The following is a 13540-nucleotide window of genomic DNA, read 5'->3' as shown; positions in this document are numbered from 1 at the left end:
CGCTATGTGACAGGCTCGATGGCACTGCTGTGACAAAAGTGACTAGAGGATAAGGGAGATTTTGAATTTCTGCACACACTTGTGGACAGTGGACACTTTTGGATTGTGTGAGGCCCACTGATATCTGAGCGCTATGTGACAGGCTCGATGGCACAGCTGTGACAAAAGTGACTAGAGGATAAGGGAGATTTTGAATTTCTGCACACACTTGTGGACAGTGGACACTTTTGGATTGTGTGAGGCCCACTGATATCTGAGCGCTATGTGACAGGCTCGATGGCACTGCTGTGACAAAAGTGACTAGAGGATAAGGGAGATTTTGAATCTCTGCACACACTTTTGGACACTGGACACTTTTGGATTGTGTGAGGCCCACTGATATCTGAGCGCTATGTGACAGGCTCAATGGCACAGCTGTGACAATAGTGACTAGAGGATAAGGGAGATTTTGAATCTCTGCACACACTTTTGGACACTGGACACTTTTGGATTGTGTGAGGCCCACTGATATCTGAGCGCTATGTGACAGGCTCGATGGCACTGCTGTGACAAAAGTGACTAGAGGATAAGAGAGATTTTGAATTTCTGCACACACTTTTGGACAGTGGACACTTTTGGATTGTGTGAGGCCCACTGATATCTGAGCGCTATGTGACAGGCTCGATGGCACTGCTGTGACAAAAGTGACTAGAGGATAAGGGAGATTTTGAATTTCTGCACACACTTGTGGACAGTGGACACTTTTGGATTGTGTGAGGCCCACTGATATCTGAGCGCTATTTGACAGGCTCGATGGCACAGCTGTGACAAAAGTGACTAGAGGATAAGGGAGATTTTGAATTTCTGCACACACTTGTGGACAGTGGACACTTTTGGATTGTGTGAGGCCCACTGATATCTGAGCGCTATGTGACAGGCTCGATGGCACAGCTGTGACAAAAGTGACTAGAGGATAAGGGAGATTTTGAATTTCTGCACACACTTGTGGACAGTGGACACTTTTGGATTGTGTGAGGCCCACTGATATCTGAGCGCTATGTGACAGGCTCGATGGCACTGCTGTGACAAAAGTGACTAGAGGATAAGGGAGATTTTGAATTTCTGCACACACTTGTGGACAGTGGACACTTTTGGATTGTGTGAGGCCCACTGATATCTGAGAGCTATGTCACAGGCTCGATGGCACTGCTGTGACAAAAGTGACTAGAGGATAAGGGAGATTTTGAATTTCTGCACACACTTGTGGACAGTGGACACTTTTGGATTGTGTGAGGCCCACTGATATCTGAGCGCTATGTGACAGGCTCGATGGCACAGCTGTGACAAAAGTGACTAGAGGATAAGGGAGATTTTGAATTTCTGCACACACTTGTGGACAGTGGACACTTTTGGATTGTGTGAGGCCCACTGATATCTGAGCGCTATGTGACAGGCTCGATGGCACAGCTGTGACAAAAGTGACTAGAGGATAAGGGAGATTTTGAATTTCTGCACACACTTGTGGACAGTGGACACTTTTGGATTGTGTGAGGCCCACTGATATCTGAGCGCTATGTGACAGGCTCGATGGCACTGCTGTGACAAAAGGGACTAGAGGATAAGGGAGATTTTGAATTTCTGCACACACTTGTGGACAGTGGACACTTTTGGATTGTGTGAGGCCCACTGATATCTGAGCGCTATGTGACAGGCTCGATGGCACAGCTGTGACAAAAGTGACTAGAGGATAAGGGAGATTGGATTGCTTTTAAAAAAGCAGTTTGCGGAGCAGTGGGTAAACAGCAATGCCAGCCTGTCAGGAAGCCTTAAAAGGCAGCCCAACAACCAACACCACTGATACACCACTATATAGCCTCCCCTTGCACTGCACACACAGTGACTGGTGTGTTGTGTAGGCCAAATTGCTAGCAGCAGAAGCAGTTTTTTTTTCTTCTCAGCAGGACAAAAAAAAAAAATTGGGATTGCTTTTAAAAAAGCAGTTTGCGGAGCAGTGGGTAAACAGCAATGCCAGCCTGTCAGGAAGCCTTAAAAGACAGCCCAACAACCAACACCACTGATACACCACAATATAGCCTCCCCTTGCACTGCACACACAGTGACTGGTGTGTTGTGCAGGCCAAATCGCTAGCAGCAGAAGCAGTTTTTTTGTCTTCTTCCCTGCCTAACGCTCTCCCTACAGAATCAGCAGCAACCTCTCCCTATACTAAGATCGGCAGACGTAAGATGGCGGTCGGCGTGCACGCCCTTTTATACCCCCTGTGACGCCCACCAAAGCAAGCCAATCACTTGCATGCCCTTCTGAAAGATGGTGGTGACCCGTGCCTATGTCATCACGTTGCCCACAGTGTCCGTGGATCCTGATTGGCTGAAAAAGAGCGCAAAACAAACTTTTGAAACGCGACTTTGGCGCGTAAGTCGCCGACCTCGTGGCCGACCTCATCCTAGGGTCGGGTTTCGTTTCATGAAACCCGACTTTGCCAAAAGTCGGCGACTTTTGAATTTTTTCGACCCGTTTCGCTCAACTCTAATTACAACATCATATGGCAGAGAGTTTCATAGTCTCACTGCTCTTACAATAAAGAATCCGCGTCTGTGATTATGCTTAAACCTTTTTTCCTCCAGACGTAGAGGATGCCCCCTTGTCCCCATCACAGGTCTAATAGTAAAAAGATCATTAGAAAGGTCTTTGTACTGTCCCCGCATATATTTATACATTGTAATAAGATCACCCCTAAGCCTTCGATTTTCCAAACTAAATAACCCCAAGTGTAATAACTATATTGGTATTGCAGACCCCCCAGTTCCCTAATAACCTTGGCCGCTCTTCTCTGCACCCGCTCCAGTTCAGTTATGTCTTTCTTATACACCGGAGACCAGAACTGTACACAGTATTCTAAGTGTGGTCGCACTAGTGACTTATATAGAGGTAAAATTATGTTCTCCTCATGAGCATCTATGCCTCTTTTAATGCATCCCATTATTTTATTTGCCTTTGCAGCAGTCGCCTGACACTGGCCACTAAATGTGAGTTTGTCGTCCACCCATACACCCAGGTCTTTTTCGGTGACAGTTTTGCCCAGTGTTTTACAATTAAGCACATAATTATACATCTTGTTCGTTCTACCCAAGTGCATGACCTTACATTTATCCCCATTAAAGCTCATTTGCCATTTATCAGCCCAAGCTTCTAGTTTACATAAATCCTCCTGTAATATAAAATTGTCCTCCTCTGTATTGATTGCCCTCTAGAGTTTAGTGTCAACTGCAAATAATGAAATTCTACTCTGCATGCCTCCTACAAGGTCATTAATAAATATGTTAAAAAGAAGCGGGCCCAATACTGACCCCTGTGGTACCCCACTGCTAACCGTGACCCAGCCTGAGTGTGCTCCATTAATAACCACCCTTTGTTTCCTATCCCTGCGCCAGCTCTTAACCCACTTACACAAATTTTGCCCTATCCCCATTGCTCTCATTTTATGTATCAACATTTTTTTGGGGCACCGTATCAAAAGCTTTTGAAAAGTCCATGTACACTAGGTCCACTGCATTTCCTTGGTCCAGTCCGTAACTTATGTGGCGCCCCTGAGGCTCAGTCGCAACAGAGGTACTGCACCTTCTCCTAAGGTGTAGTGCCCCACCATCCTGATAAGTTGGGAACTCCTTTCCACACTCCAACACCTGCATCCCACACACAGGACCACAGCAGTTCAGCAGGACCACATTGCAGCTTCAGGCTCAGAGGGTAGCAGAGCACCTTTCGTGGAACCCTGCTTCGTAACACGAGATGTGCTGGGAGGTGGGTGGAGTTAGATGGGGAAAGTGTAAAATTACAGGTCAGTCTGTCAGGAGGACAGAGGGGAAGACAGTCAGTCAGGAGAGACTGAGGACTGGTCTTAGGAGAAGGAGTGCTGCAGCTGCCTCAGTGATCTGAGCCAGCTGGCACGGGAAAGGAGGAGAAGGAGAAAGACGTATAACTGTAACCTAAGTTTCCATAGAGAGTGAAGCGCAAGTACGGAACGAAGGAGAAAGAACAGAGAGGAGTTGTGGGTTGGAAGAGGAACCCTGCCTATAGGTTCTCAGCGCAAGGCCGGGGCCCGGTCCCCGAAGTTGTATGGACACTTATAGTTCTGCAGCAGACACCGGTGGAGTAGTTGGCTGTAAATGCACTACTCCCATCAAAGACTTGGGACACAACAGCAACTGAATAGAGAGCCGGGATCCAGGAGCATCCCCAAGCAGGCTACAGCTGTCTGTCATACAAGTAGAGTTCTAGGAACATCTGAAGAGAGGCATTCCAGGGTAACTAAGCACTGGAGTGCTTCGCACTTAAAGGCGCATTGGAGGAGTCATTCAGGAAAGGTACATGGTGGCGGAGTGTTGGAGAGGAGAGCCCGGACTTGTCAGGGAGGTTGATTGAGTCTCATCCACGGAGGACACGGCATGGAGGCAGGCACCAGAGTGTACCAAGAACTGTGAGTAAAGCTTTGAAACTGCAACCCTGGTGCCCTCCATTGATTCGTGCGCAACATCTTCAGCACCGCTACATCTGGGCATCAGCAGCCACACTGCCTGTGCCTCCTGATCCATTGCACCTACACTGCCCTGGGACTACAGCTCCACCTGTGGGGAGCTACACCATCTTTGCTGCACCACACTATCAGTCCCAGCGGATCTGTATGCAGCGTTGGCCTAACATCTTACTTGCCAAACACCACGGGTGGCGTCATGAACTATTCACATAAACTATAACATAAACCACCATTTTATTGGGCGCCCAGGGCCACGGACTGGGTTACCGCCACCGCAGCACATTCCCCCTGACACCGGCCTGGTACCGAGTACCCCGTTGCCCTGGGAGGGCGACCCACTTACCTCTTCATAAAAGCTTATCAGATTAGAAAAACCAGGAGGAGCAAAAACAGCATAAAGTCACATAATTGTAATAAAATATCAAAATTCTTTATTTAAATATCAACAGTGCGATACAAATCATAATGAGGTGCTCATGAATAAATATGGACATATATCCCAGGGGAAACCCCCCTCAAACTCCCCAAGTTGGTAACAACCCGGCAAGTATACAAAAAATATATATAAATATAGCACGAAACCCCAAAAAGGGTCCTATTACCATATTAGTCACCAGGGGACTGAGTCATATCAAATCAGTAGCAAAAAATGGGGCTTTAGTGCTACCTAATATAAGAGCATAGTGGCAATAGATCATAGAAAATGCTCATAAAAGTTTTCACAAGAAGCCGTGTGGCAACTTACCAGGAAGGGGAGAAGAGGGAGAGCCCAGCGTAGGTACCCCCGATGCGCATTTCGCGACGTCCCCCGTCGCTTTATCAAGGAGGCGATAACGCTAAGTGTCCCAGTAGGGCCTTAAAATAACCCCTAACCCCGATCATGTGACCGATATCGGCCAATCACAATGGCGCTTGCGGCGCATGCGCCATGACGTCTGCAGGTCCTGCCCTGCAGAAAACCCAGAGCAGTGCACACCATGTAAAAAGACACCGGCCACAGCACAGAGCCGCAGATAGCATGGCTATGCGCTCGGCCATAAGGGCACAAGATAGTAAGGATGTAGGCACAATACCACGGATCAAGGAGAGAGAGGGAATTACAATAATATATTTAGTGGCCTTCTACCACCATGTAGGTCTATATGCCAGAGTAAAATTCATCTCAATAACATATATAATTTAACCCTCTATCTTCCTGCAAACATTGGAAACCACCACAATGAAAAATATATGAGGCATATGCAATGAGATCATTAATATAATGCAGACTCAATAAGCATATAATAGTGCCCATGGGTATACACAAAAGGAAATGAATACATTCAATGAACCTATAAAGAATTTCATACAACATCCTAATTTAAGTGCACCCCAAATACAAAAGCCTACATCCCCATATTTACATGGAACATGGGGAAAGCATATAATCAGTTGACAAAATACATAATAAATTCCATAAGGTGTTTGATTGCAGTAGATGATGTATCACATCCATGATAAGGTGCCACTTCAAGAAAGAACTGGGACACGCCAAATAACAACTGTAAAAAGGTAAGATGAGAAAGAATGAGAAAAATATAAAAACAATAAGAAATTAAAAACAACCACCGCAAAGCGGCCTGGGAGATATAAGGTCATGCGAAAACAATAAACAAGGAAAAAACAGGAAGATGTCAATATATACAAATATATATACCTGCATATCAAGCTTAGTTAGAAAACATAATAATGTAATGGAAATCTGAAAAAAATGGGTCCAAAGTCAGGTTGCACAATGGGTCACAAAAATGGGGTGAAACTTAAAGACTCATTAAGGCCTCTCGGGCTCATAGTGTCCAACTGGACAATCCATCTGACCTCCATTTGCCCGAGAACCTTTTTGTAATCACCTCCCCTTATCCCCATGTGCAGCACATCGATACCCCTAACTTTTAACAATCCCGCATCACAATTGTGATGTGCCCGAAAATGTCGAGGGATAGTCTTAAGTTCAAAAGGGTCAGATGCAGCCCTGGCTGCGCCAATGTCCCGCACGTGTTCACGTACTCGCACCCTCAGCTCCCTGGTGGTAAGGCCAACGTAAATTTTGGGACACGGACATGTGGCATAGTATATGACATTAGTCGTGCCACATGATATTCTTTGCTTGATCTCAAATTTCCTCATACCATCCGAGGAGCTGAAGGTGAAGCAGCGTAGGACATTGGCGCAGGCCATGCAGTGCCCACATGGAAAGGAGCCACAGATTGGACCACTGGATCTGAAAAAGTTTTGAGGAGCGGGTACATAGTGACTCCGTACAAGAAGGTCGCCCAAGTTCTTTGAGCGACGTGGCGTCATGGATGGGGAGCACCCCAGAGCGGACCTCAGGGATGGATCTGTCTCCAAAATAGGCCAATGTTTTTGTAAGATGGTACGCATATTGCGCCATTCATGATTAAAAGTAGAAATGAACCGTATAGGTCCATCTCTACTGTACGCCACGTCGCTCAAAGAACTTGGGCGACCTTCTTGTACGGAGTCACTATGTACCCGCTCCTCAAAACTTTTTCGGATCCAGTGGTCCAATCTGTGGCTCCTTTCCATGTGGGCACTGCATGGCCTGCGCCAATGTCCTACGCTGCTTCACCTTCAGCTCCTCGGATGGTATGAGGAAATTTGAGATCAAGCAAAGAATATCATGTGGCACGACTAATGTCATATACTATGCCACATGTCCGTGTCCCAAAATTTACGTTGGCCTTACCACCAGGGAGCTGAGGGTGCGAGTAAGTGAACACGTGCGGGACATTGGCGCAGCCAGGGCTGCATCTGACCCTTTTGAACTTAAGACTATCCCTCGACATTTTCGGGCACATCACAATTGTGATGCGGGATTGTTAAAAGTTAGGGGTATCGATGTGCTGCACATGGGGATAAGGGGAGGTGATTACAAAAAGGTTCTCGGGCAAATGGAGGTCAGATGGATTGTCCAGTTGGACACTATGAGCCCGAGAGGCCTTAATGAGTCTTTAAGTTACACCCCATTTTTGTGACCCATTGTGCAACCTGACTTTGGACCCATTTTTTTCAGATTTCCATTACATTATTATGTTTTCTAACTAAGGCTGGTTTCACACTTGCGTTTTTTTTCGCGGGATTTTAGCGCTAAAAAACGCATGCGTTTTTTTTCCCTATACTTTGCATGGGATGCGCTTATGAGCGCATACACATGCGTTTGTATGCGTTTTTCCGCGCATGCGATTTTTTGCGGTATGCGCTCGGGCGCACAAAATGCATCCTGTTGCATTTTTTGGGCGTCCGACTTGCCTCAAAAAACCGCATGCGCACGCAATGCGTTTTTTTACAGCAAGACACCCATTATAAGTCTATGGGTGCGCATATGTGCGCATTGGCATGCTTATGTATGCGTTTTTTTTGCGCATGCGTTTTTTTTTTACCATTAGTTGGACAATGGAATTATGGGGTTTGGGTTAGAGTTAGGGTTAGTTAGGGGTTTAGGGCTAGGGTTAGGGTTAGCTAGGGTTTAGGGTTAGGGTTAGGGTTAGTATGGTTTGGTTAAGGGTTAGGGTCAGGGTTAGGGTTAGGGTTAGTATGGTTTGGTTAAGGGTTAGGGTTAGGGTCAGGGTTAGGGTTAGGGTCAGGGTTAGGGTTAGGGTTAGGGTCAGGGTTAGGGTCAGGGTTAGGGTTAGGGTCAGGGTCAGGGTTAGGGTTAGGGTCAGGGTTAGGGTTAGGGTTAGTAAAGTCATGGTTTGGGTTAGTGTGAGGGGCCACCTAATGTTGGAAAAAAACACAAACGCGGTAAAAACGCACTAAAAACGCATACAAACGCATAAAAACGCTGCGTTTTTTTCATGCATGCTCATAAAAATGCTTGAAAAAAACACAGCATTTGTATGCGTTTGTATGCGTTTTTTCAATGCGTTTTTTTGCGGGAAAAACGCGCTGCAAGAAAAAGCAAGTGTGAAATTAGCCTAAGCTTGATATGCAGGTATATATATATTTGTATATATTGACATCTTCCTGTTTTTTCCTTGTTTATTGTTTTCGCATGACCCTATATCTCCCAGGCCGCTTGGCGGTGGTTGTTTTTAATTTCTTATTGTTTTTATATTTTTCTCATTCTTTCTCATCTTACCTTTTTACAGTTGTTATTTGGCGTGTCCCAGTTCTTTCTTGAAGTGGCACCTTATCATGGATGTGATACATCATCTACTGCAATCAAACACCTTATGGAATTTATTATGTATTTTGTCAACTGATTATATGCTTTCCCCATGTTCCATGTAAATATGGGGATGTAGGCTTTTGTATTTGGGGTGCACTTAAATTAGGATGTTGTATGAAATTCTTTATAGGTTCATTGAATGTATTCATTTCCTTTTGTGTATACCCATGGGCACTATTATATGCTTATTGAGCCTGCATTATATTAATGATCTCATTGCATATGCGTCATATATTTTTCATTGTGGTGGTTTCCAATTTTTGCAGGAAGATAGAGGGTTAAATTATATATGTTAATGAGATGAATTTTACTCTGGCATATAGACCTACATGGTGGTAGAAGGCCACTAAATATATTATTGTAATTCCCTCTCTCTCCTTGATCCGTGGTATTGTGCCTACATCCTTACTATCTTGTGCCCTTATGGCCGAGCGCATTGCCATGCTATCTGCGGCTCCACGCTGTGGCCGGTGTCTCTTTACATGGTGTGCACTGCTCTGGGTTTTCCCGGCGCTTGCGCACTGTTTTTGACGCCAGGCTGCAGGGCAGGACCTGCAGACGTCATGGCGCATGCGCCGCAAGCGCCATTGTGATTGGCCGATATCGGTCACATGATCGGGGTTAGGGGTTATTTTAAGGCCCTACTGGGACACTTAGCGTTATCGCCTCCTTGATAAAGCGACGGGGGACGTCGCGAAACGCGCGTCGGGGGTACCTACGCTGGGGTCTCCCTCTTCTCCCCTTCCTGGTAAGTTGCCACATGGCTTCTTGTGAAAACTTTTATGAGCATTTTCTATGATCTATTGCCACTATGCTCTTATATTAGGTAGCACTAAAGCCCCATTTTTTGCTACTGATTTGATATGACTCAGTCCCCTGGTGACTAATATGGTAATAGGACCCTTTTTGGGGTTTCGTGCTGTATTTATATATATTTTTTGTATACTTGCCGGGTTGTTTCCAACTTGGGGAGTTTGAGGGGGGTTTCCCCTGGGATATATGTCCATATTTATTCATGAGCACCTCATTATGATTTGTATTGCACTGTTGATATTTAAATAAAGAATTTTGATATTTTATTACAATTATGTGACTTTATGCTCTTTTTGCTCCTCCTGGTTTTTCATATCAGTTGCAGAGCTTATGTTTATGGTGTTGGAGCAGGGTTGTCCCTTGTATCCACACCATTTATTTTACCTATGGGATTTTTGTTGCTAAGCTTATCAGATTAGTCTGACAGGAACTTGTAAACCCATGTTGATATTGCGTCATGAGGTTATTCTTCTTCAGATACTCCAGTATAGTATCTCTTAGAAAACCCTCCAGGATTTTACCCACAGTTGAGGTTAAACTTACTGGCCTATAATTTCCAAGTTCAGTTTTTGTCTCCTTTTTGAATATTGGCACCACATTTGCTATACGCCAGTCCTGTGGTACAGACCCTGTTATTATGGAATCTTTAAAGATTAAAAATAATGGTCTATCTATGACTGTACTTAATTCCTGCAGTACTTGGGGGTGTATGCCATCCGGGCCCGGGGATTTGTCAATGTTAGTGATTTTTAGATGCCGCAGTACATCCTGCTGGGTTAAGCAGGTGACATTTCATGGAGAATTTTTATCACTGATCATGTACTTCGTCATGGGATTTTCTTGTGTAAATACTGTTGAAAAAAATCATTTAGCATATTGGCTTTGTCCTCATCCTCATCTACCATTTCACCGAGACTATTTTTAAGGGGGCCAACGCTATCATTTTTTAGTTTCTAATTATTTATGTAGTTAAAGAATATTTTGGGATTATTTTTACTTTCTCTAGAAATGTGTCTCTCTGTCTCAATCTTTGCTGTCTTGATTTGCTTTTTACAGAATTTATTTAATCTTCTGTATTTATTTAATGTCTCATCACTACCTACTTGCTTTAATTCTCTAAATGCTTTCTTTTTGTCCCTTATTGTGCCCCATCTTACAACAGACACGTGGACAAGTATTTGTGGCCAGCGATGATATATCTCTGTCACGGCACACTGGCTCAACCTGGTGGAGGGTGGGACAAAGTCTCAAACTGGACCATCACATATCCTACCCACACCACGAATAGCTGGCCCAACCTCAATCAGGGTTTCCGCCTCATCATATACAGTACGTCCAGTTTCCCCTCTTCCTCCTCCTCCTCCGCCTCGTCATCCTATGCTGAATTACCTTCCACATCACTCCCAAGTTGGGAGCTGTGCAGCAGCGCAACGGCAAAGCAGCAACAGGCTCTGCTGAAGCTGATCTGCTTAGGTGAAACACCACACCCTGCAGCAGAGCTGTGGCAAGGACTAAAGCAACAGACCGATCAGTGGCTCTCCCCACTGCTACTCCAACCTGGTCTGGTTGTCTGCCACAATGGGCAGCTAATACACTTGACATGCATGGCTCACGTGCTGAACCTAGTGGTGCAGAAATTTATAGAAACATACCCTGACTTGCCGTACCTGCTTGCGAAGGGGCGCCGTATTTGCGCCCATTACCGCCATTCCTCAACCGCTGTTGCCGGTCTTGCAGCGCTTCAAAAGCAATTTAATTTGCCAAACCACAGACTCATTTGAAACCTGCCAACACGGTGGAACTCAATATATCATATGTTGGCAAGTGTAAGTGAGCAGCAGAGGGCACTTACTGAATACCAGTTTAAACATGCCCGTCACACTGAGACTCAGCCAAGACACATAACAACTGTCGAGTGGGTGTGGATCGCTGATATTTGTGAGGTGCTTGAGTACTGCACCAAGCTTGTGAGCTGTGATCAGGCTATTATCAGCATAACCATCCCTATGCCATGTCTGCTGAAAAAAATGCTGCAGAATAAAAAAATGGAATCTTTGCATGCCCAGCAGCTGGGTATGGAGCAAGATTTCACAATGGGTGATCCTACACAGCTCAGCCAATATCATCAGGTAACATTGGGGGATGAAGATTATGATGAAAATGAGGAGGGAGAGGACTTCTTTTTCAGTGGTACCGAGAGAACATCTCATGCTACAGAGGGGAATCCCAACCCCAGCTTCATGTCTGTCCAGAATGGGTAGGCTGGAGAGGAGGAGGTGGAGGAGGAGAGTCAGTGTGAGAAGAGGATGGGTTTTGTTCCTCCTTCTGGGGTCACAGAAGATTTGCCTCTTTGCAGCTTGGCACACATGGCACACTTCATATCTGACTGTCTGTGCCAAGACCCTCGCGTAATCCACATTTTCATTAGCAAACTATACTGGTTGGCCACCTTTCTAGACCCACAATACAAGGATAAATTTCCTTTGCTACTGTTGCAGTCACCAAGGGGTTTCACAATAGAATCCTTCAAGAAGGCTGTTGTCGATCATTTGATGACAACAGAACCCTCAGACACCACTGCTAGCAGAGGTACCAGCTCTGTGCAGCAGCATGCATTAATGGGGAGAGTCACGCCAAGCAGGTCCAAAAGAGGTGGTGGTAACATGTCCACAAACTGGGCCATCTTCAATAAACCGGCTCATCAACAAGGACTAGCTGGAACAGTAACAATGTCAAGGAGGGATGTTGTGAGTTCATTTTCCCCTTCGTCACTGTATTCTAGTGAACTCCCTATTCTGGTGAAGGAAGTTAATGAGCCTGATTATCAGGCACCTGAGTCTAATGAGGATGACTGGCTGAGTGGAGTCACAGACTGGATATAAGGCTGCCGACGCCCTTCTGCCCTGCGGGTGATTTCTCTGTGGACTCCTAGGACACCAGTCTGATTCCTGCTCCTAAAGCTAAGTTTTCTGTTTTGGCTGTTAGCCTTTTTGTTTTGTTTTTTTGTTTTCCTTGCTTTTCAGTATTCTGCCATCCCCTGCTGGGGTGAGCTGAATCTCCTTTTGCCTGTAGCTCTGTCTTCAGTATATTCCTGAGTGCTGACATAGCTTTTTGAAGCCTAGCGTCTTCAGGGCCTTTTTCACTGTCAGTTTGTTGGCTCTTATTTTCATAGGGTTTTTCACGGATTGCAGACAGCAGCCTTCCTGTCCTTTCCTATGTAGTTAGCTTGGGCCCCTCTTTGCTCTGTCTATCTTTCTGTCTGTGTTAGTATTTTCATCTTGCTTCACCGTCATTATATGTTGGGGGCTGCCTATTGCTTTGGGGTCTGCTCTGGGGCAGTTTAGATTTCCCCTTTCTTTCTTTAGGCCTATTTAATTCTCCGGCTGTGATCGAGGGGTCTAGGACATCGTAGGAACCCCCCACGGCTACTGCTAGTTGTGTTGATAGGTTCAGGGGTCTGCAATCCGATAGCTGCCAACTTCTCTGGTTTTCTGGACTTAGTTAGCATTTCTGTTTTTGCCTCCTACGGTGACTCAATCATAACAGAATCACCCGCCATACCGCAGATCCTAGAGTACTCAATTGCAGGAAAGAATTGTGTTAAAAAAAAAAAAAAAAGGTGTGTGTATATTCTTTCCTCTATATCTCTGAGGCCGTAGGGGGAATTTTTTTTTCTCTCAATGGAGATAAAGCAATTGTCTGATCATGTGGAGCAGCTCGCTGCGGAAGTGCGGGGAATTTCCGCCTACCTTGCTCGTTCGCATGCTGTTGAACCAAAGATCACTACACCTGATGTATTTTTTGGGGATCGATCTAAATTTTTGAGTTTCAAAAATAATTGTAAATTATTTTTTGCCTTGAAGCCTAACTCGTCAGGGAGCTCTGCGCAGCAGGTTAAAATTGTCATCTCTTTGCTGCGTGGCATTCCCCAGGATTGGGCGTTTTCTTTGAAACCAGATGATCCTAT

The sequence above is a fragment of the Dendrobates tinctorius genome, unplaced genomic scaffold (assembly GCF_039654945.1).
Source record: "Dendrobates tinctorius isolate UK_male_01 unplaced genomic scaffold, ASM3965494v1 ptg000089l, whole genome shotgun sequence".
In the NCBI taxonomy this organism is placed as follows: Eukaryota; Metazoa; Chordata; class Amphibia; order Anura; family Dendrobatidae; genus Dendrobates; species Dendrobates tinctorius.
This window is presented reverse-complemented; position numbering follows the sequence as displayed.